The 23126-nt window shown below is 42.0% G+C and overlaps 1 protein-coding gene across 1 annotated transcript in view; it reads right to left on the reverse strand.

The window, feature by feature from the left end:
• Nucleotides 1–17541, reverse strand: part of cdk18 (cyclin dependent kinase 18) — a 62333-nt gene extending 44792 nt beyond the window's left edge. Inside the window, exon 1 of the mRNA XM_006628541.3 lies at nucleotides 17336–17541. The gene's annotated coding sequence lies outside the window, so the exon portion shown is untranslated. The remainder of the gene's footprint in view (nucleotides 1–17335) is intronic.
• Between the last annotated feature and the right edge of the window lie 5585 nt (nucleotides 17542–23126).

The raw sequence follows: 23126 nt of genomic DNA on the forward strand, positions 1-23126 counted from the left end.
GTAACTTGTAAAACCTTCACTTTTGTAGGTGTGAGCAGGTATTTCCAGGTATGTGCAGTGCCATATTCTGTCATTTAGAAAGAGGCAACAAAACTTCACTTGACGTGAAGCGGCTCTATTACGGTGTTAACAAGTAGGCCTGTGAATAAATCGTTTTAATTCAATAGAAATATTGCTCTCAACTTGAAGACGATTTTGCCAATAAATGGAACATATTTGTTAACTCTGCATGCAAATCACAAATCACAGCTGGAGCATTTATTCAGTGAAATATCTGCTGCCCAACCTGGACGTATTCGTTTGTACATCACATTGCATTAGTCATTACAATGACTAGTGAGCAGGAAGGGCTGCGTCATGTCAGGGTTTGTGGGAATTCTCACTCTTGCCCGTGATGAGACCAGAGGTTTGCGACAACATGGTGACTTACAGTACATTCATAATGTTCTTGATTTTGTACTTAATTCTAAATTCGTAAAATTTTTCTATACCGTCAATTAACTTATCTGTTACCGAGATTAAATAATGGGTCTGAGAAATTGAGACTGCAGTTTCCCTTTAAGAAACACAGTTCTCTAAATTGAACAGGTTTCTTGATTAGTTCTTCAGTAGTTTACAGATGTTGCCAATCCTTAAAAACAGGGAATTTACAAAACCAGCAGGATCAGGGATGGAGACACCTGCTCTTCTGGGAAGAGACACAGCCACTGGCTGCCATGAGTTGGAAAGAATCTATAGGGTTTGAACGCAGTAAGGTAACTAAAAATGTGAGGTGAAAACTGTCCTGCAGAGGGACACTTACACTACCCTCTATTAAACCTGAGATATTAAGTATTTGACCATTTGTTTACTAATGTATGGAAATATTAGAAATATACTCATTGCCTAACAGCTGGTGCCTGTTTATTTTATTGTGTTAGTATTTTACTTTAAGAAAGCTAGAAGAAGCTGGTACAGTACACATAGATTTCCTACAATTTAAAAAGCGTGAAAGAAAAAGTAGCACCATTTTCAGAACCGTACTTGGCATTTCATGTTCAATTATCTTATCAGTGCTCTAAAGGTACTTGAGTTTAAATCATCCTTACAGCACAATAGCAAACCTCTTATTACAGAGTGAGCATGATGCCCATGGAACATCCTGGCACAGACACACTGGAATGATCCCTGAGCTAGGGTACCTCCGTTCACCTGATCATGACATTCCCTGGAAATTCCAAAGACTCTGCTCATATCATTTGCTTTTTAATTAGTAATCGTACAATAGATCAGAACGGACACTTTATTATCTCTGTGGTAGTCCCTTTTGGTTGACACAGATGTGATTTTGTTCCTTTTTTGAACAAAACTGAAGAGTGGCAAGTCTTACATTGAATAATCCCAGAAAGCCACTCAGCACTTTATATACATGTAAAGTATATATGAGCCATATCAAAACAACACAGTGATGTGGCTTAAACAAACATGCCTCAAACTCAATTTGAAACAAAGCCGTTATAAACAGTAAAAGAGACTAAACAGTGAAAAATGAACCAGCAGACACAAGTGGAAGTGCATTAAGAAAGGGAGGAACGTCTTTACACAAAGGGTTGTGGGAGTATGGAACAGGCTATCCAACCTCATAGGAGAAGCCTTTTTGAACTTCTTTCACACAATTGCTGGGTGAGATCCTTGGATCAATTAGTTACTACCAACTAAGTCTAGATGGGCTGAATGACCTCATCTTATGTATACTGTAACCTTTCTTTTGTAAGAACAAGGCATTATGCTTAAAGGTTTTGCCCATTCCTGGCAATTCTCTGCTCTCAAGGCCGTGCTGAGACGTTCCTGCTGCCACAGTGGCCTCCCACACAGTCTGTGACTGCTCCTCCCACCTGCAACTCAGGCTTTTTTCTGGAGGAACCAGTCAGCTCTACTCTGTGGGACAGTGTCCTGAGCAGCCCCTGTAATCGGGACACAGGAGGTTGTGTGTGTGTGTGGTGAGAGGAATGATCAGTCTGACACTTGTGGAACACTTACGCAGCTTTAGAGTTTAGAATTTTTCACGAGACTATAGTAGCTCCGTGAAGTTCCCCCCCTACAGACAGCACAAACGATGAAACCCACCTCACTCGTTAGTCCTACGTTTGTGCCATTGAAAGTAGCGTTTGTGCTGCTTTTGTTTCCGATATATATCGCCTTGTTATTTCGGGGTCGTGACGTCGCCCAGCCCCCCTACGATGTGGTAGGGAAACCAAACCGGTCTCATTTGTTAGTGCTGCGTTTGTGCCGGTTTGTGCCGTTGAAAGTAATTTCCCAGCAGCTTCCCAGCTTCCAAGAGCATGTATCGAGCTTCCCGGTGCACGCGTTTTGCTTGTAGCAGCTCGATACATGCTCGACCTGTAGGAGTTAAGCACGAAGAGGTTCTAAAATTTATCCTGTAAACAAATTACAATTTTTGGAATGCATGAATAACATTAAGATAATATTGACGGATAGATGCGATTGTGCATTTTATAACTATTCAGATCGCCTCTAAATGACCTGCAGTATTTTTAAGTGAACGACGTTTACAGAGCTAAAGTGCATCCAAAGTATGTATTTGACGTTTTTATCATCAGATCATTCTTGCAATTAAAGGTACGATGATTTAGTTAGCACTGTAATGCGACTATAACAATTAACTGTTAACTGTTAATTATTGTGGGAAGTCACGAATTTCCAAATTAGGTGTCTTTTGGCGTCGAAAATAGAATGACAATTTCGTGGGTTTCATACAAGTTTAAAAGCATCATGAAGGATCAAACAAGATCTTCAGTACTTAATATTTGAATACCTTCGCAGTTTTTATTCTCATGGCGCCTCGCTCGATATTACCCTTGGGGGGATGCATTTACTCCAGCCTCTGAAACCCTTCCGTGGGTGCACGTTCTTCTGGTACGTTATGCTAAAGTCCGCTGAATATTTAAAGACAAGGTAAAAGCTCCGTGAAGTTGCCCCCTACAGACAGCACAAACGATTAAAGCCACCTCATTCATTGGTGCTACGTTTGTGCCGGTTTGTGTCGTTGAAAGTAGCGTCTGTGCTGCTTTCGTTTCCGAGATATAGCGCCTTGTTTTTCCCGTGATCATGCACGATGAGTTTGACCTCCAATGACCCCGTCTGCCGAGTTCTAGCGGTCTGTTACAGTTTAGTTCGTACCCTAAGCATTTTAAAGATAATCAATATCCATAAACATATGAGCCTCCTTAGATGTGAATAATACTAAGACATGACGCATGCCAACAAGATAACCATCTATGACATAAACCTGTGGTTGTAATGTAAAATCAACGTGATTGTAAGATCTATAGTTTTTATTTTATACGGCACGTTTTCCTTTTTCTTTCCCTACCATGAAACGGTCTTGCCAAACGCATAACTGTGGGATACCATCGTGACAAGACCTCCACAGCATGTCATGATAGGGACCACATGTATAAGGCATGTATATCACGGCAGTGTATATCACGACTGGCGCTTTTCTTCCATGCCACCATGGCACCGCTGTCGCAACAAAGGTCTCATATCAGGATATGATATACCCAGATAGCACGTGTCCCGATATATGGACTTTGTGTCACGAGATGGGGTCAGCATATCCTGTCAGGGAATGTCCTATCGCAACATATGGACTCCATGTCGCGACATGGGGGCGGGGCATTATGTCGGGGTATGTCATATCGCGATATAAGGGCTTCATGTCGCGACATGGGCATGACCGGTTTTGTCATATCGCGATATAGAGCCTTTCATGTCACGACATGGGGGTGGGACAATTTTGCCGGGGGATGTCATATCGCGATATATGGGCTTCATGTCGCGACATGAGCGTGACCGGTTTCGTCATATCGCGATATAGGGCCTCTCATGTTGCGACATGGGGGGGAGGGGGCGTTTTGTCGGGGTATGTCATATCACGATATATGGACTTAATGTCTCGAAAAGGCGCCATGACAATGATGCGCCAGTCGCAATGGGTATCGCGATTTGATCGTGAGGCGCGCACTCCTATCGTGACATACTATCGGAGTCGTGAACGCGCTGTGGATGCCATGGCATTCTTTGTCTGCAATTCAGTTTTGACCTTGGTTCTCTTACATTGATTGATCAGTAATTGGAAACCAATGGATGTGTTACTGTTTATCCAGCATGTTCATACGGCACACAGAACTTCCGCTGTGGCGCTTTACCCAATCAGAGCGTCGATTCTCACTCTTTACCCAATCACGGCCCGAGCTGTTCGGGGGTTTAGCCAATCACGGGTCTGAGAGCTGTTCGAGCTAGCAGCGCTATTAGGATCGGCTTGTTTACTGTCAATGAGAATCTATTTTTAAAATGCTTTACTTATTTGCAAAATAACTACATTGGCTTGTTTTTTTAACGTCTTTATCGATTCACAATGTCCCGTACTCTTCGAAATAAATACATTTTTAATTTGCAATATAATTGTCTCCGCTGCTTTCTGTAATGAATACATGGTATGTGTTATTTACTACCCGCGACAACCTTGTACGTAGTGCCCCTTAAAACATGCTGGTTCTTTTTCACGTTAAAGAATGTGCTTAGCATAAAAAGTGCAACAGTGGTCTTGTTGTTTGTAAAGTAGCAGATTCAAGCCTTTTTGAACACGTGTCGACTGACGGGTCGAATCTTTAGACGTCCCTTGTTGCACATGTTTAAGAAGGAGACGGTGAGAAACTGATCACTTCTTCAGTTTTTTTAAAAAGCACACCGCTATGAAGTATGAAGACGTGCTCGTTAAAGCCTCTTGGTAAGAACATGCAATTGTTTGCTAGTGTTCGCTTTTTGAGACTACACCCGCAACTCTTCTGATTAGGGTATGTGATATTCGTGACAAATTTAATTTTCCTGCTCACACAACGGCACAGAAGACACTGATATTAAAGGCAAAATCCACCCCCGTCCCCCATCCGGGCAAACAAAGGAACACAATTGCAGGACTGTTACTCTCGGTAACAGACGCGTGAACTCGGCAGACGGGGTCACTGGAGGGCAAAGTCACCTTGCATGGTCGCGTGATCACCGGGAATACAAGGCGCTATATCTCGGGAACGAAAGTAGCACAAACCGGCACAAACGTAGCACTAACGAATGAGGTGGGTTTCATCGTTTGTGCTGTCTGTAGGGGGGGCAACTTCACGGAGCTGACAAAATTTAAAGAAAAATATAATACAAGACTTTTCTGGTTTATTCTTTGAAGAGTTGGTGAAGAGTGATTTTAAAAGTAAACCAAGACCTTGCCACTATTTAGCCTCAAAGGTTTGACACTGTGAAATGAAAAAAAAATCCAAAAAGTATTTAAGATAAATTACTTATCTTTTTCTTTTAATATTTAAGCACAGGGATTTTATAGACACTAGTTAAAATATCTAGTCATTATCAGCACTGTTGTGGCATTGTAGACATCTTGTGCTATAACATCTAGAAGATATTCTTCTTTTTAATCTAATGAGTATTGCTATGAAAGAAACTCATAACTTGATTTGCTGGTTTTCTGATGATGTAAACGCTTAGGCAGAGGTTATCCTCTAATCTTTGATATTGAGACTTTTTCAAGGAAGCTGCAGTTTAATCGTTTCTTGTGGCATTGGATATATACTAAACCTTAAGTTGCTCATGTAAAGTGTAACAACTTTAACATCATTGTGTTTCTTCAAGATACATGTAAATCTGTCTAAAAAACACAAGCTTTTTCTGTCAGATTCAGGCATGTCACACATGTGAGACTATTTATGGAAGCAAGAAGCATAGTGATTTTTTCCTACACTTTCTAAGCTTTACACACGGATTATTAACAAAGGCGGCTGTTACTAGCACCGTAGTTCTCAAGTTATAGTCCCTGCTTTGCCCCTGGTCCCGAGATAGCTCAGCTTGAACTGAGATCCAGTGGATGTTTAAGAGGGCTCATTCTTGGCAATAAAACACAGCTGCAGTTACTTTTGTCTGCCAAATTAGATGTATTCATAAATTAAAAGTCCATAAGTCTAGTGCTTAGACCCACTGACCATTCACAAATCACAAGCTCAGATCTTAGACCCACTTACCATTCACAAATCTCAAGCCCATTGTCTAGATCCACTGACCATTCACAAATCACCAGCTCAGTATTTTTCATTGAGAAAACATAAGAGCAGCAGCCAGCGAGGCCTGGCATTGGAAGTTACACTCAGCAAAGCGGTCAAAGGATGGTCTTAATCTAGATCTTTGCATGTCTCCTTTTCAATAGGCTTTAATTGTATATGAACGAAATGTATACATTGAAGACCACCTGATAAGAGAATGTTTTTTTTTGTGTGTCTGACAGAGGATCAAAATTGATTGACCTCTCGTAATGTTAAAAAGAAGAACTGCTGGGAGTTGACTAAAATCCCATCCAGCCCCATAATGCGTCGGCAACAGGCAGAGAGGTGCAGTGGCAGCAGAAGCATCAGACTGTCTTGACAGGGAGGAAAATTAAAGTGAGTCCCTCTAGGGTCTGGCTGCAGCTGTAGGAGTGCAGTACACCAAGGCAGTCTCCAATTTGCATGTCTTTTGTACACTCAGATCACTGTGCAAATTAATGCTTTTTAAGACAAGTGAGAGTAGAGGAGTCAGGAGGTTTCATTTCTGCCAGCACTGGTGAGCACAATCTTTTTAATATTCTTTTCCTTTTTCTAAAAAAGAAAACCCTCCCTTAAATAGGAGCATGACCCTTTCATTCTAATTTTGCTCAGTTTCGAAGCACTTAATTGCTCTGCCAGGAACATGTTCCAAATCAGGATGCGCTCCATTTATCTTGTTTACTGACTACAGCTCTGGCTTGTCAGGCACACACAGACATATTGTGATGTCAGCCAAGGGCAAAATTTGCTCAAGTTTGATTCATGCTGTGCTGTGAAAAGTCTGAAAACCTGGATTTCGAGAGAAAATGTGAATTTGGAGCATAAAAACAGGGGAAGAGACAAGATCCGTGAAGCTGGCCCCCTTACAAACAGCACAAACGATGAAACCCCCTTCATCAATAGTGCTGAAATGTGCCGGTTCGTGCCATTGAAAGTAGCTTCCCAGCTGCTTTCATTCCCAAGATATAGCGCCTTCTTTTTCTGGTGATCACGTGACCATGCACGGCGACCTTGACCTCCAGAGACCCTGTCCGCCGAGTTCAAGCGCTCTGTTACGGGTGTGAGAGTAACAGTTCTGCAATTTTGTTTCTCTGACCGGTCGTGGATCTTGCATTTAATACAGAGAAATTCAAACAGAGAAGCAAAACAAGAAGGCGCTATATCTTGGGAACGAAAGCAGCACAAACGCTACTTTCAACGGCACAAACTGGCACAAACGCAGCACCAAAGAATGAGGTGGGTTCCATTGTTTGCGCTGTTTGTAGGGGGGAAGAAGAGACACCCAATTTCCTAGTCGGTTTCAGCCATTTTACTTTGCTCATGACACTCATTTCATAAAAACATTTCAGTGCAAAACTGTTTTGTTAGAAACAAAGAGGTTTATTTGATTTTCACTGTTTTCAGATGATCCACTTTAAATTTGTGCTGAATATGTAGTTCTTCAAGCATTATGCCCTGTAACCACACTGATGTTATCAATATTTATTATATTAGTTTAAAAAGCAGGACTTGAACTTGGCTGAACTTCTTTTATTACAGTACTCTTTCATTGCAGGCTACCAACCCCACTCCTTCAAACTCTCTTTTTATTGTCGTTTGTTAAGCTAAACTTGAAAATGGGAGGATTTTAGAGACCAGTCAGTCCTTACAAAATCTGCTTGTAGGCTCTGTTCCTGTCTTTCCTCATCTGCTCACCGCCCCCATACAAGTGTCCACCTGACCCCTCAACCATGTAGCTGTTAAATACTATTCTTGTTATTCCTGAAATGCAGCTGGTAGAAGGTCTTTGTGGGGATAAAATTACAAAGAGTGTTGCTGAAAGTTAGCTGGAGTTCCTAAATGAGATTCTGGGAGTGGAAACAACCCTTGTCCAAAGCCACAGAGCATGCTTGGCAACCCTTCACCTGCCCTTCGTGGAAGTTCACCACAGTGAAATACACTGTATTCTTGCACTTTTACTACACTTCTACAACGTCTTTGCTATGCCGTCGTTTTCCAAGGTCTTGCTCTAATAATAAGTCACTATGGATTGCCATGTGTGGTCTTTGGTGTGCTTTGTAGTTTTACTGTGGCGTTCTGTGGTAAATGCTAAAAAGAGCTGTCCCACACTGCCGGCTTGTGTCACCTAAGGGGTACTAGGTGATTCATTCTCATGGCCGGCAGTCACCTGTTATCAAGGTAACTCTGAGTCAAGAATAGGTCTTTAGATATAGGTAGACATGCCAGCCTTAAGTACCTACCTGCCTGTGTTAGGAATGGTTGCAAAACAGAGAAATTGCCCTCAGCCAGTTGAGCCTCAAAATCTCATCCGGCCTTTCCTCAAAAGAATCCTGGTGTGTCAGTATCAACAGCAATTTTTTTTTCAGTCTCCTGTGACTTGATTCAAAAGTCGAATCAGAGAATGTTCCTGCAGCTAAAGATGTATAGAGACACTAAATACTTTCAATTCTAAAAGATGTTTTTTAGGGATGGTTTTGGTAATACTTTAGAGTACACTGTATAATTAAAGGTTTCGTAGATATTTAATAGATTAACTGAGGTTCTGTAGCACCTTCACATAACACCTACACAGTATATACAGTACTAACTCTAACCTCATTGTTACTGATTATGATTTTCAATCATTAGTGCTGAGGGGGAGAAAAGTGTGACCAGAATGTCATTACACATTCGAAAGGTGAGCAACTTGAAATTATGTTGTCAAGTAATAAACATATATTTACTTCAGTGAAAGGACTTAATTAGCATTCCTATTCACCTACACGTCCTTCATACCAACTTGCTACTGAGTTTCTGGAACACTCTGCGGCTGCTGACAGGGGTCCACATTCTACGACTGAGGTCTTTATGGAGACCCTGGAGGCTGTTACACTAAGTACTTAGTCAGGTAAGAGAATCAACAGGTGTTCCATCCCTGTACAGAGGCTGATCAAACAGCTGTTGCCAATTAGGAGAAACAGGGCGGAACCTGCAGTGTTTAACTAACCCTCAAAAAGGAGAGGTTGGTCATGGAGAAAGTGTGTTTCTTCCTCTTTCACCCACGTGAAGGGTGTATGGCATGCGTGAAGAAAATGTGTCTGGGAAGCAGGTTTCCTCTGAAACTGTCAAGAAACATTGTCATGAATGTGTTTGAATCAGAGCACGAACGTTTGTGCTGCACGCTTCACAACCAATTAAAGCCTCATAGTTCTGAGCTGTGGAGTTGTGTTGCATTCAGCAAGGAAGAAGACTAAGTAGTGAACAAGTAGTGTATTATATTTTAATTGAGCTAAGCTTATCTCCTAGGGTTTTTGGAGTTCTGTGCATATGGTTCAACAGTTTCTCCTTTAAAGCTTAGATTGGTGAAACTGTGCTCACGCGTTATCCTGATTAGCCAAATGTATAGTGTTGCCTGGAAGTATTTAAGATTTACTGCAGAACTAGCTAAAGACTTCCTAGTTTCTGTAAAGATGGAAACAGTATGCACAAGGAATCCATGCTTTCCATTGTAGATTGGGCCAGGTAATGAGCTATAAATGAAGTGCAGCACATTGCTGCGTCCTTGGCTCTAGTCATTGATCATTCAGACCGTCTGTCTGGCATTGTCTCCTTCTCCCTGTTGTGTCCTTTGTTGGGATAAGACCAATGCCCTATCTCACTGGCTTAATCTAACTGAGACTTCAATCATTCCACTGAACCTTGTGCATTTAGGTCAGTACCTCACAGTTTCTTCATTCATGCCCTGGAGGGCTCAGACACCTTTTAAAGGAAGAATGAAAGCAAGCTTTCTATTTTAAAACTAAAAGGAACAAAAGCCTTACCTGAGGTGAGTGCTTGGTTTGACAGTGCTGCAGTCTCTGATAACTGCCATGAATGAGACAGCAGTGAGGTGCCCTTGACACATTAGACTAGAATATGAAGCAGAACATTTTTAACCTTTCTGAATATTAAAAATCAGAAAGAATATGCGGGGGATTACCTCACTGCTGAAAGCTTATCACGGATCCGTGCAGGGTGGAAAATTCTAGGCAGGTGGGAAGTGTGTGGCGCTCTCAGTCTGTCGGATATTAAAATCGGAGTCAATTATGTTGTGTTTGCGCTCAAACCTCATATCAAGGCTGCGTGTCTTCCTGTTGCTGTGACACAGGATTGAAAAGGGAAGATGCTTGAATAAACTGCGAGCAGAGTTGCATAAATAAGGAAGTGTACTGGAACGTTGATGTCCTCTTAAGGACAGAGGATCCTCAGCCAGCTCTTCTGGTTTATCTCTGGTTCAGGTGTCTTCTACAATGTTCTCAATGAGCCAAACGAGCTCCTAAAGGAGAATGCCTGCCTCACATCTGAACCTCTCTTGTGCTTGAGCACCTGGTTCATCATTTCCAGGACTCTGCCAGTCTGAAACTTAGCATGATCCTGGGTGCCCCTGAATTACTTAATAGTTGACAATGAGAGTCTACTAAGTAGAACAGCTGTGTGGTTGCTGTGTAAAACAGAAGAACAGATTAGAAGACAGAGGGCTAGCAGGTTCTCATCTGGATCTGGTCTCTCTGAAACCTAGAACTCCTAGGTCTGCTGAATCCTGCATCCGAGGACGATGCATCACTTGTGCATCACTTTTCAGACGAGTTCAGGGAATTCAAATCGGCTCAATGTGCAATGCCTGGTCCAGTTGATTGCAATAAATCTGCCACTTTATCGTTACATAGATCTAACTGTCCTCCAATTGTGTATCTGTAAGCACCCGGCCCGTGGTGTTTGTGATGTCCCAGGGCGATTGTTACACCATGTCAATGATTGATGTAACAGGAAGTTCTAGCGCAGCCTTTCTTTCTATGTCTAGAAACCAGGCATGAGTGGTTTCCCAGAGGGAAGGAGGGGGTGAAGTGATATAGTAAAATCCCATCCAGGCCTGCCTCTTAGTGATGCCATACAATATCACTGAAATTAACCAGTAAACCATCCCTCCTGCATGAAACAAAACCCAGCAACAGACACAGGAGAGAACTGGATATGACCACGGCACACCGCTTTCCAGGCCTGACTGATTTTTGAGGTCTTTTTGGCTCTCTGAAACACAAAGAAGGAGGCAGATCCTTCTTCTGGTTCATTGCAAGTGTTCCAATTTGTGCAAGAAAATACATCCTCCTAAACCTACATTTTTATCAGTCTGAAGGTTTTGCACTCTGTAATAGGTTAGCCGTGACAAGACAATCTTTGTCTTCAGGTGCCCTTTTCTTAATGTTTCTTAAAACAAGTGTTGCCAAGTAACCCTGTTTCAAAACTCATGGAATGTGAACTCGGGACTTTGATGTGGACCAAAAACAGGAACTATTTGTTCAGCTTTGTAGGTGATTTTTTTGTTGTTTTAGACTTCAGAGTTTTTACTTAATGCTAATCTGAAACTTACATTTCCTGCAGTTTTGTGAACACTAGACATCTGGAGGACCTGACAGACTGTTGGAATAGAACGGAAATGTTGCTCTTGACAGGAAAGACCAAAAGCATCCCAGAAATCACACGAGGAAGGAGGCTGCGCCATCAGAAAAGATGGGCGTGCAGTGTTCAGTGGTTTCAATTTAGTATCACCGATGATTTTATGAATAAAACTATGAAAGTAGAACAATAAAACCTGTAACATCCTAAAAGAAATGTTGGGAATAACTCACTGCCACTGCCTCCGGCCTAATGGATTAAGGAAGTGAGTGCAGTGGAGGATTGCCGTTGGACAGACAGGCAGGGATAAGACCGTGTTGATGGGAAAACAATCCCAGAGATCAAGCTGGAAACTTCTCTCAGTTGTAACTCTTTATCTTAATAAACCCCTTCGTTTCTTGTTTAACTGTATGCAATTGCATACTTAATCTAAATCTACATATATAATCTTATAAATGTATACATAAACCTATGTGTCCATGATAATGCATAGATATGCTTACTGCAGGTTCAGAGCTGAAAACGCTGAAATGGACTGACAGGGAATATAGATGATAATGATGACATACTGTATGTGGAATTAAGAGGACTTTAAGTTTCTCCTAATGTTGTAAAAGGCACTGAATTCTCAATCTGAAGTTATTATTGAATGAGTGTAGTCCATCTTTTAATCAAATATTTACTGATTAAGGTCTTCTTTCTTTGCCGAAGACCATGCTTCACCCAATGAAGTATAGAGCCTTCTCTTGTACAGTGCCCTGTCCGTGGAATGCACTGCCTTAATCCATTAGAGACTCTGCAAGCTTTGAGATTTTAAAAACCCATTTAAAGATCTATTTTTTCACTACAGCTTTTAATGATTAATTTAGTTTTGCTTTTGGCTTTCACATTTAATGCATTATTGTGTACTACATATGCATAAAAGTTCAATAATTTTGCAACATTGTAGCATATAAGATAGATCCATATGTATACGGTATATGTATAGAGAAATCAATCAGCATTGCCGTTCACTGCTCCTGAGTTTCTATCTGCCTTTCCAGCAATGGCTGGCTCTACCCAGTGTCTGCAGGACACAGAACTGCCCCATTCACAAATATCAGGTCAGGGACTGGTCTGACAGTCCTGAAGGGCATAACGAGATAAAGATGTTTTGTAAGCTAATCAGCATAGCTCAGTACAAAGGACAATGCACTTTTCAAAGTTTCAGACTTGCTGCTTACATCGTGTGAAGTGTACAGTGCAAACAAATGCATTGGAATGACAAATGATTCAAATGAGCCAGACGTCAAATACACTTTACCACAAGACTGTCATAATTCAGCGTGTCCTTGAACCTCTGCAGAAAGTCACGTCCTTGCCCATGGTCAGACTACATTCAGCACTGCCAGCTCACATGCTGTTCAGGAGAATTCATTCACTTAGCTGTCTTTGGGCCATGGGGACAAAGCACAGCCAACACAGATTAGATTTTCCCTGGCTAACTCATCACATAAATTAAATAAAATAAAAAAGAATATGATATTGCTTGCTCCTGCAACTAATGACTTGTTGAGTCATTTATAGGAAGATTTTTTCTTGAAGCTTTGGCGAAGATGGTGTGGGGAACAGTCATCTGATCTATTCTGGCTGGCCACAGCGATGAGGACTTCACCTGTCTGTGATGTAAGTAAGGAGCCCAGTTGTCATTTATTTCCCAGCCCCCTGATACAAATTCAGCATTAGTGTTCGCAGACCATCGCCCTACTGCTATGCAAATTGCCTTATTTCTCTGTTCCTTGCTGTGAACTTTCTTGCTATGAACTAACGTGTATTTATTATTCCAAAGCAGCTCTTTGCTCAGCCAGCACCTTTTCTCTCTTGCCTCTGCTGCACGGACAGCGTGCCGCTCCCGGATTTGTTGGCTTTTAGCAGAGACCTCTACTCTGCAATAATAGATCTAACCTTTTGGTTTTTAAGTCACCAACAGCGAATGGCTGTTAAGGAAAATGCACAGGCCTTTATCTCCAGGCATGAAAACGCAAATCTTTGTACAGCTCAAAACCCTCAGAGCTCCATCTGAACCAGAGTATCCGTATAGCATGAATGAATCTCAAAATGTAGAGGGCAATTGTACCCTCATTTGTATGTGTAGGCAATATACTGTACTGTATCATATATAACACATATTATAACAATATGTACCTCTAGAATACTGGAAAAGCATGTTTTTAAAAGGTAGGGATTTAATACCGTGCTTGTTGATCTGACACTGGTATATAGTGTCATAGTATATAGTTCATTAAGCAATAACATGCAAATTTACTATTTTTAAAGATTATATTAAAGATCCCTCCATGCATCAAAGCATTCATCTTTCCATATTTAGTAATGCGTATGTAAAGATAATTTAAACCTAGAAAAAATAAATGCTTGTATGTTTGTAAATATGTTTTAATATAGTCTCTGTGGTGTTGAGCCTTGCTAACACCACAGTAAAGTTCATACTGGGGAATGGGGGCAGTTGTGGTCCCAGATTGAGCAGTGCTGGCCATGCTGGGTGTGAGACAGTAGAAGGACAGAAGCAGGTGACCATGACGTCTGTGTGAACATGCAAGACTCCAGAGCTGGCACTGCTCAGGCACATGCTGAGGAGGGTCCTGGCTCACTCTTGGGTACAACACGATCTGGCCGTCTTACTGATTCAGCGCATGGGAGAGAGATTCGGATTATTCAACATCACTGTCTGATGCCCATTAGCGCAAAGCCATCAGAACTCCTGCTTTCACAAACTTTTCTCTCCTCCAGTAGCATGATCTGATGTTCTTTCTTTTGTTTTCATTTGGAAGACATCCTAGTCTATATCATTGAGGTATGAACACAGGGGGCTTGATTTTCATCTGTGGGCGAACTCCCACATTAAATTCATTTAATGATGAAATTTAATGGGCTATCTTCCCACCATTGAAACCACAGGAACTGACTCTAATTGACCTAGAAGTGTCTGTTCTTCCAAATGTCCGATATTTCAATACTAAACAAACAAAATGAGAAGAGATTTATCATTAAAATTTCAGTTGGTCACGGATTTTTTTGTTTCTAATCCTTATTTGGGTGCTTGGGTGATTTATATTGTAACATCACTAATCACCTAGGGCCTCTGTTAAATGAATGCTTGCCTGTGATTAATGAATCCATTGCATTAATTCAGTTTAATAGCCTCCTGATAGAGAGCTATTACAATGCTAGGTTTACACAATTCCTTTGTGGGTTCTCATTAGTTTGCTGAAGGCTTACAAACAAGATATAACTGCTTCGTGGTTACGTCCAAAACTGCAAGGTGTAACACCATTCTGTTCACAGCTACAGTCTCCCTGGATTTGAATCCTGAAGAAGATGGCAAGCAGATTCATGTGCTGTTAAAAACACAGCCGTCAAAGGAACAGGAATGCAAAGGCAAAGCGACAAGTTGTTTTTGCTTTTATCTCTATGAAATCATTTCAAAAAGCTCCAAGCAATGCTTTTGTAAGAATGCAAATAAAAGTCACCTGAACATGAGATAAACACTGGCTTACGCTTCACAATTACAGTGAATTAGCTGTTGGTGTTTGGACTGGCATAAGTGGTGCCTCTGTTACAGATATTTATAACGGGAATTGATAGCACATAGTTCTGAGCTCCCTCCTGCCAAGTCTTCATCCACTGAGATACTGAAAAAACTGCCATCCAGCACTAGAGCCACTGAGCAACTGAACATACTGCAGCCCAACACTACAATCTGATTAATGAACAGTTCTCTGCAGTCTTGCAATTCCCTCCTGCATGCCTGTCCCAAACATAAATTAACAAATGAATGTGTTGGCAATTACAGACAAAAACCTAACCAGATGAGAGCAAGTCTCAGCATTCCATGAGGCCCATACAGAGAAACTCTATTAGGAAATCCAAAGTGTGCAGAGAAACTGTCCTATAAATTACTTTATTTCCTTGAGTTCAATGTTAATTTGAATTCATTTTTAAAAGGCCTAAAATAGTGCATTTTCTCATAGTTCCTGGATGATTCTTTGGCCAGCAAGACCAGAGTGCTGTCCTCATGTGTTGTAATGTAATGGGCCAGAAGCTCTGTGTTCATGTATTTTAAACTCACCCTATCATTTTAATTTGCTGCCTTAGAAAACCAGTCCTCTTTCCCTTGGCCAATTAATGGTTCAGTTAATTGATTACGTTTGTTGCTTTGTGTTTAGCTAAGTAGTTCCAGTGGCCAACAATTGTAATAACTGCATCTTACCACTGAGTGGCAGTGTTCAACATATGAAACTAGAAAAGAGACGTGCACCCAGCTAAGAACAGCTTCAATGACGCAGCACTGCCACCTATGAAGACAAGACTCTTGGCAGAACCAATCATAAGTAATTTTACAGTATATACCTGTTTCTCAGATGACTGCATTGCATCCTTAAACATATATCATTTCCCACGGAACGTGGTAGCCTCAGTTAATACAAAATGCATTTTTCTGTCTATTTCAGAGTTTTTGCATTTATGACTTTGGTTTTTCACTTTCCAAACAACGATTTTGTATTTTTAACGTGCATGAAGGTGCAGGTTCTATTCAATGTAAAATTTTAAATGATCATTCTTCAACTCTTGCAGTTGATAGCATGCAAAAATCTAATGCGAAACTCTGTTTCTACAACCTAGGTTACATCTCAGCATAAAATGCACTTTACAATTTCATACTGTAGCAGTGGGAATAGACCTCCAGTTAAAACAATTTGCATTTAGTGAATTTTGCATAATATGTTCCTTAACCAGTTCAAGCACTAGTCCTGCTCCACTGAATTTTTGAATGTGGTACCAGGTGTAGGCCAGGACTGCAGACACTTAATAGTTTGAACCTTCAGTTTTATAATACAGAGTAGGAACCTGAGCACTGAGCTGTTTAACCAAGCCCACTGCCTTCCACATTCCAGCACTGTATTCACTGACCCATTGAGCTCATTGCTTCCAGCACTGTTAACCATTCAATCTCTAGAGATACTTCTCCTCAACACTCCAACCGCTGAGTTGCTGAACACACCACTGTCTAGCACTCTGGCCACTACTCTACCCAACATAATGCAGCCCAAAATCCCAACCATTTAACCACGTAGCTACTGAATATGCTTCTTTTAGATACTTCTGCACCACACTTCCACATTCCAGCCATTCAGCGACTCAACACAAAGCTGCCTTGTACTCCAAGCACTGAGCTACTGAACACTTTGCAACCCAGCAAGCCAGCCACTGAGCCACAGAATGCACTACAGTTCTACACTCCAACCACTGAAATACTGAACACATTGCACTCCAGCACTGAGCCACTGAACACGTTGCAGCCAAGCATGTTGACCACTGAGCCACTGAACACACTGCAGTACAGCACTTCAACCACTAAGCCACTGAACACACTGTACCACAGCACTAAGCCACTGAACACACTGTACCCCGGCACTAAGCTACTGAACGCACTGCAGCCCAGCACTCTGAAAACACTGAACCACTGAACACCTGCACTCCAGCAGTGCACACACTGCAGTGCAGCACTCCAGCCACTGAGCTACTGAACATACTGTTGCTTTGCACACCATCCCCTAAACCACAATCCTGTATCTCCCTTGTACACAGATATATTTTGGATATACTTTGGCCTGGAACAGAAACACAACACACACCTGTAGGGGCAGTAATGTGACTGTTTCTAGTTTTCTAATCACATACAGATGTTTAACAGAGACAGCAAGCAGGGCTTTAATACTTACAAGAGGGAAGATAGCAGTGAGAACAGGAGCCCTACTCCTTCAGCTCCAGGTCTCTCTTGATAAGCACTAAGAAATATAATCCCCAGTGTAGACTAATGATTAGGTCTGCTGCTGGCAGGAGATGTGAGTTAAGGGTCCTTTCTGTGGCCGTGGTCAGAAGCAGCCGTCCTCTTCATGTGCACAGTTCTGACTAAAAAAAACAACAAATGTGTTTCACTGAAGTATTTTATAATCAGAGCTTGTCCCCGCCTTCCTGCTTCCCTCCCCACCTCTATTGTTATAGCAACAGCCAATGACAGGGGAGGAACAGACAGCCTCTTTTAACCAGCCCTACACAGTGCTCAAAGTACTTCTCACTCTGTAGAGATAATACTGCAGGGCTTTCTGCCTGTGAGGTGAATGTGTTGAGTTTTTATTTGCTGCCTCTGGAAGGTGTTGAATTAGCAGCTCTGACTACTTGTGAAAGAACAGGTCTCTTTCCATTTCAGGACAAGCCAACACAATCTCAGAAAAAGTGGTGCTGTCAATTGGGAACATTGAGTATTGCTGTTACAAGAGATTTTACACAACTAAACAGACAGGCATTTAAAAGGCACATGCACCATTACAAATACATAATGAGCATGTAAGCCTGGTTACTAAGACCAGGTACAGACCAGTGGGAGTCTCAGTCTTCAGATAGCCTTGACATGCTTAAGAGGTTGCCGGGTTTGTTTACCGATGTTTAGGTGCACTGCTTTGCATAAAGCGGAGAGTTGCGGCTCAGTTCCCAGTCACATTACCAGTGACGCAAACTTTTTAATACAAGATAATTTACAAGTGAGCCATTCTGTCCTTCCTGCTTCCTTGGGTACTAACAGCTAGCTTGCCCAAGGATGTCATCCAGCTCTGTCTTGAATCAGCTTTAAAAACCGTGGCCTTGTTCCAGACTCCTTCAAGTCTCTGTGTAAAGAACACTTCTCCTATTCTCACCTTAAAATACATTTCCTCTTATTTTGCACTTGTGCCCCCTGTTCACCATTGACCATAAAGACTTCCTGTGAGCTTGTTAATACAGTTCTGGACTTTGAATACTTACATCAAGTCCCCTCACCAGCTAAGGGGTTGAAGAATAAAGAGAGTTCAGTTTTAAACTGAGTGTGTCCTGAGCATGCGGCACAGTCCTTTGAGATCATGAATTAACTGAATAAACCAATTTAAGAAATTGAATCAGTCTGTTTGTAATGTGGCAACCACAGTGGTGCACAGTATTCTGTGGGAGATCTTAGTAATACCCAAACCTACAAATCCTGGGAAACCATGTTGTCAGGCCAGCCTTCAACCCCATATTAGAGGCTAGGCTCTGTCTTAAAACCTTCCTTTACACAACAAATTTTAATCTGGTTTAATTAATTGTAGTCAGTTGTATAAAGAAGAATGTTTTACTTCTTCACCTACTAATATCGAAAATGGCTCCAGTAGCAGAGAAATAAAACTCACTGTCCATCATTCTTTGCTGTTAGCATAGCTGCAGGGTGTTCCCCCCGTGAAGCTGAGGGTTAAAGTGCGCAGTAGGAGTTATTTCCCTGAGAACAATGCTGTCTACATTGTTTCCAGTTTGCACTGTTGCTTCCAAAGTCAATTTGCCAGGAACACATCGACAACTGTGTTCAGTTTCAAACTCTGTGGGGGATACATCTTCAAAACCTTTTACTGCGAGATGTCTTTCAGCAACGTTTTGATTGAAGAAATGGGGGGAGAAAATCATACTGGTAGAGAACTAGAAATAAATTACATCAAAGCTCTTTATAGCGCAGCTTTAAATGTACCCATCCAGTAAAAAATTTCGTGCTATTTACCTGTTAAAATGTGCTTTGTCTTTTCCTTTAGGAATACAGTGACCTGCCTTGGAGTAAATTGCTTTCATCTCTCACCCAATTACACCTCTTTGACTCCATTAAATAAAGATTAAGGAGAGTCTGAAATCAAAATGTTATTCTGCAGTTCAGTCAGCCTTGGGGATTTCTTTCCTTCAGCTGGGAATAAAAAACGTACTGTATATATGTCTTTGATTAGAAATTTAAACCTGGGCAGGGAATACTGTAGAAACTACAAGAATCCAAAAGAAAATGCAATAAAATAATTTAATCTGAAGTGGCTAACAGGGCTCTGCACTGAGGCTTTACTGGTGAGAGAGGTTGGTGTTGTCATGAAGCTGCAGACCCGTCTCCCAGACTGTAACACAGCACTGAGCCCAGAAAGGAGGCGAATGGAAAGGTCATGTGCAATATTGAGGAGGCAGAACCAGTCAGCATTCAGGATTACTTAATGCATGCAGTGAAAAAAAGGGGAGAGGAGGGCAAAAGGCACAGGAAAACCGTCTCCCTCTGCTGGGCACAACAGTCACTCCAGACCCAATTAGACCAACCCTTAAACGATCTAAGAGGTTCCTGAGAAGTGCCAGAGTGGGGGTGGAGAGGTTTGCTCTGACAAGAAAGGGCAGAAATGTGGGTTTATTAAACTCTGGATCGTTGTCACCAGACATCATTCAGGGTCACTGAATATGCATGTGCAATTTAGTAACTGTTGTTAACTGTCAAAGGGTCTTTGCTTTACTGGAATGTTTTCCTCTTCTGCTCAGAAATACAGTGCCCTTTCCTGGCCTCTCCACATGCTGGGCATACTAGCATTATGCATTGTAAATAGAAGGTAGTGATGAAGCTACCGCTCTGATTCCTAGATGATATGCAAGCCCAGGTCTCCAAGTCTTCACCACACACACATTCCCCTTTCTCTGAAGGGGCCAGTGTGCTCACTAGTATTGTGCATACACATGTTGCACCACAGGTGCACAACACTGCTCCCTCTGTGTCTGAATGTTCATTTCACCTGAGTTCGTAAGTACCCAGTTTAACGTAGTGCCTACATAATGGGATCCAACTGACAAAGATCCTTTGCCACTCACAAGTTAAGGAGGCATGTGAGCTCCATTGGACTAAGTTGCCATTGTTAACTGGAGTTGTGCTCCACAGCATAGTAATCTTCCCCATAATAGGATAAAGTAAAAAAATATAAGATTATACCTGACTGGCACAACAGGCCACAGTAAAAGTGCAAAGAAATGCATGGCACACTTAACTATTTGTTTTCCTAACAAAGATGGCTGCCAGCACCCTAAAAGAGTATGACCTGAGCATCAGGTCTTGTACCTGGATGGTCATGAGTTCAAATCCCAGGTGAGACACAGCTATAATAATAATAATAATTGCTTACACTTATATAGCGCTTTTCTGGACACTCCACTCAAAGCGCTTTACAGGTAATGGGGTCTCCCCTCCACCACCACCAATGTGCAGCATCCACCTGGATGATGCGACGGCAGCCATAGTGCGCCAGAACGCTCACCACACATCAGCTATCAGTGGGGAGGAGAGCAGAGTAATGTAGCCAATTCATAGAGGGGGATTATTAGGAGGCCATGATGGGGTAAAGGCCAGGGGGGAAATTTGGCCAGGACACCGGGGTTACACCCTGAAGCGCCCTGGGATTTTTAATGACCACAGAGAGTCAGGACCTCGGTTTTACGTCTCATCCGAAGGACGGCGCCTGTTTACAGTATAGTGTCCCCGTCACTATACTGGGGCATTAGGACCCACATGGACCGCAGGGTGAGCGCCCCCTGCTGGCCCCACTAACACCTCTTCCAGCAGCAACCTTAGTTTTTCCCAGGAGGTCTCCCATCCAGGTACTGACCAGGCTCACACCTGCTTAGCTTCAGTGGGTTGCCAGTTGTGAGTTGCAGGGTGATATGGGCACCCTTGAGCAAGATGCTTCCCTTGGACACCTTAAAATGTCCAGCTGTACAAAGGGATACAGTACAAATATTGTGCTCTGGATAAAAGTGCAATCCAAACAATTATACAAAGAATAGCAACACTCTTCCTGTTCTGACCAGCGTCTTAATGCAACAGTGGTTTAGAGCCAGTCAATTACAGGCAGGGTGTTTGTTTTTTTTAACTCTTTCTTTAATATCAACATGGTTATTGAGATTTAAAATACATCAAAGCACATTTTGGGATTGGAAGCACTTTGGCACAGCTATGTGTATCTGATGGGCTAGAAAATGCAAACAAAATGTGATCAAAGATTTTCTGTCAAATTGCTGTAAAAGGGAAAGGGCTTTATAGAAGTTTATGAACCAGGCATGAAACTTGGATGCCTTCCACACCACAGTGTATAAAAGTTTCAGTGATTCCTGGTGGAATCAACTGCTGGGTCAGTAAAGCAGTTGAAGGGGGTTATGTGATGGGACAAATGACCTCTCCTCTTTTGTAAAATTTTCTTTGTTCTGATGCTGTTAAATTTCAATTCTAATGTTCCTCTGCAGACAGTGTGTAAATAGGAACACTGCACACTAAAAATACCAACATTAATCCCCATTGTTCTTGTCTGTGAAAGAGCAACAACAGGTGGCCAGCAGTGGATCTGCTAGGAGGGTCAGTGTGGATATTACATTACAGAGCATGTAGCTGAGAATTCAGGTACTGATGATCTAGGCACAAACAGCTGACCACTGATGGAAAGCTTCAGCTACCACAGCTATGACATAGAATATCAAACATTCCACAGAAAAAAATAAAAACCCCAGAAAATATAATATGAACAGGGTTTAAAATTTCGATTTGTCCTACTGACAGGTGCTAAGAGCAGGCTCTTGCTGTAGCAGTAAGACGGCTCCTTGTGCAGCTCTTTAGTTCTTTAGTATGGTTTAGTGTGGTTTACAGTATGTACAGTTTTGGTTTTCAGGACATTTTGTAGTCCTTAGTGTTTGTATCAGTGTACAGAGCTAGTGTCTGCCAACATGCTGGAGAAGACCAAGGAAGGGTTATTAATACAATTCACCTTTTATTGTCAGATCTTGATCTCTGACACGGTTAGCTTGAGGACCATGAATGAGTGTTCTGTCTCCTTCTTTTGCAAAACTGAGGGACTTTTCATTTCAGTCCCACACACCTCCATATCACAACCTGGGCTGAATGGGACCCGGTTGCAGACACTTTCAGAACACTGTGAATTGCATGTCACCTCCTGTTCAATGTGTGCTTGATGATTGCAGAGGTCCACACACAATAATATGGTGTATGTATGGGAGGTGGGGGGGAATACTTCATCTTGTAACAGTATGAAAGCTGATTAAAACGATGTGGGTGAGATTCATGTGGAAACACCAGATATCATTGCTGGTGTAGCTATTCACAGAACACGGTGAGTCCACTTTGATTAGCCAAGCCACAATCTTTATATTCATATGGATGCATAAAATCTAAAAATAAGAAACTAGGAGTTTTTAAGCAGTGAAATCAATGTAGGGCATCATGCTGAGTGGTCTGGGTGTTGCTGGTTCGAGACCAGACTATGTCTTTATCTGATTGCAAACTGGGTTTCCCTAAGTGGCAGAGTGTAAGAGGTCAGGTTTCGTCAGGGCTTCAGTCATCTGGAGTATCAATATTATGGAGAGAAATGGCGACCTCCTGTGGCCTGGCAGATGCCTGCCCCTTGCACTGCTGTCAGCAGTCCTCAGATCTGTGTTCGTTCGGCTGAAACCTGCTGCATGAAAAATGGCAGATGGCCCAAAGCAATGTGCACTTCAGGGGAAAATGTGCACACTGCTGGTGCTGACCTTATTGACAACACCGCTCTACACTGGAGGCAAATTAAGAAAAAGAATAGAATCAGTGACTCCAAGCATACAAAAAGAAAATCACACAAACTGATTTGTTCTGTGTGCCCTGGAGCTCACTGAGACTCTAAC

This window comes from Lepisosteus oculatus, chromosome 5, assembly GCF_040954835.1.
Source record: "Lepisosteus oculatus isolate fLepOcu1 chromosome 5, fLepOcu1.hap2, whole genome shotgun sequence".
NCBI classification, from domain to species: domain Eukaryota; kingdom Metazoa; phylum Chordata; class Actinopteri; order Semionotiformes; family Lepisosteidae; genus Lepisosteus; species Lepisosteus oculatus.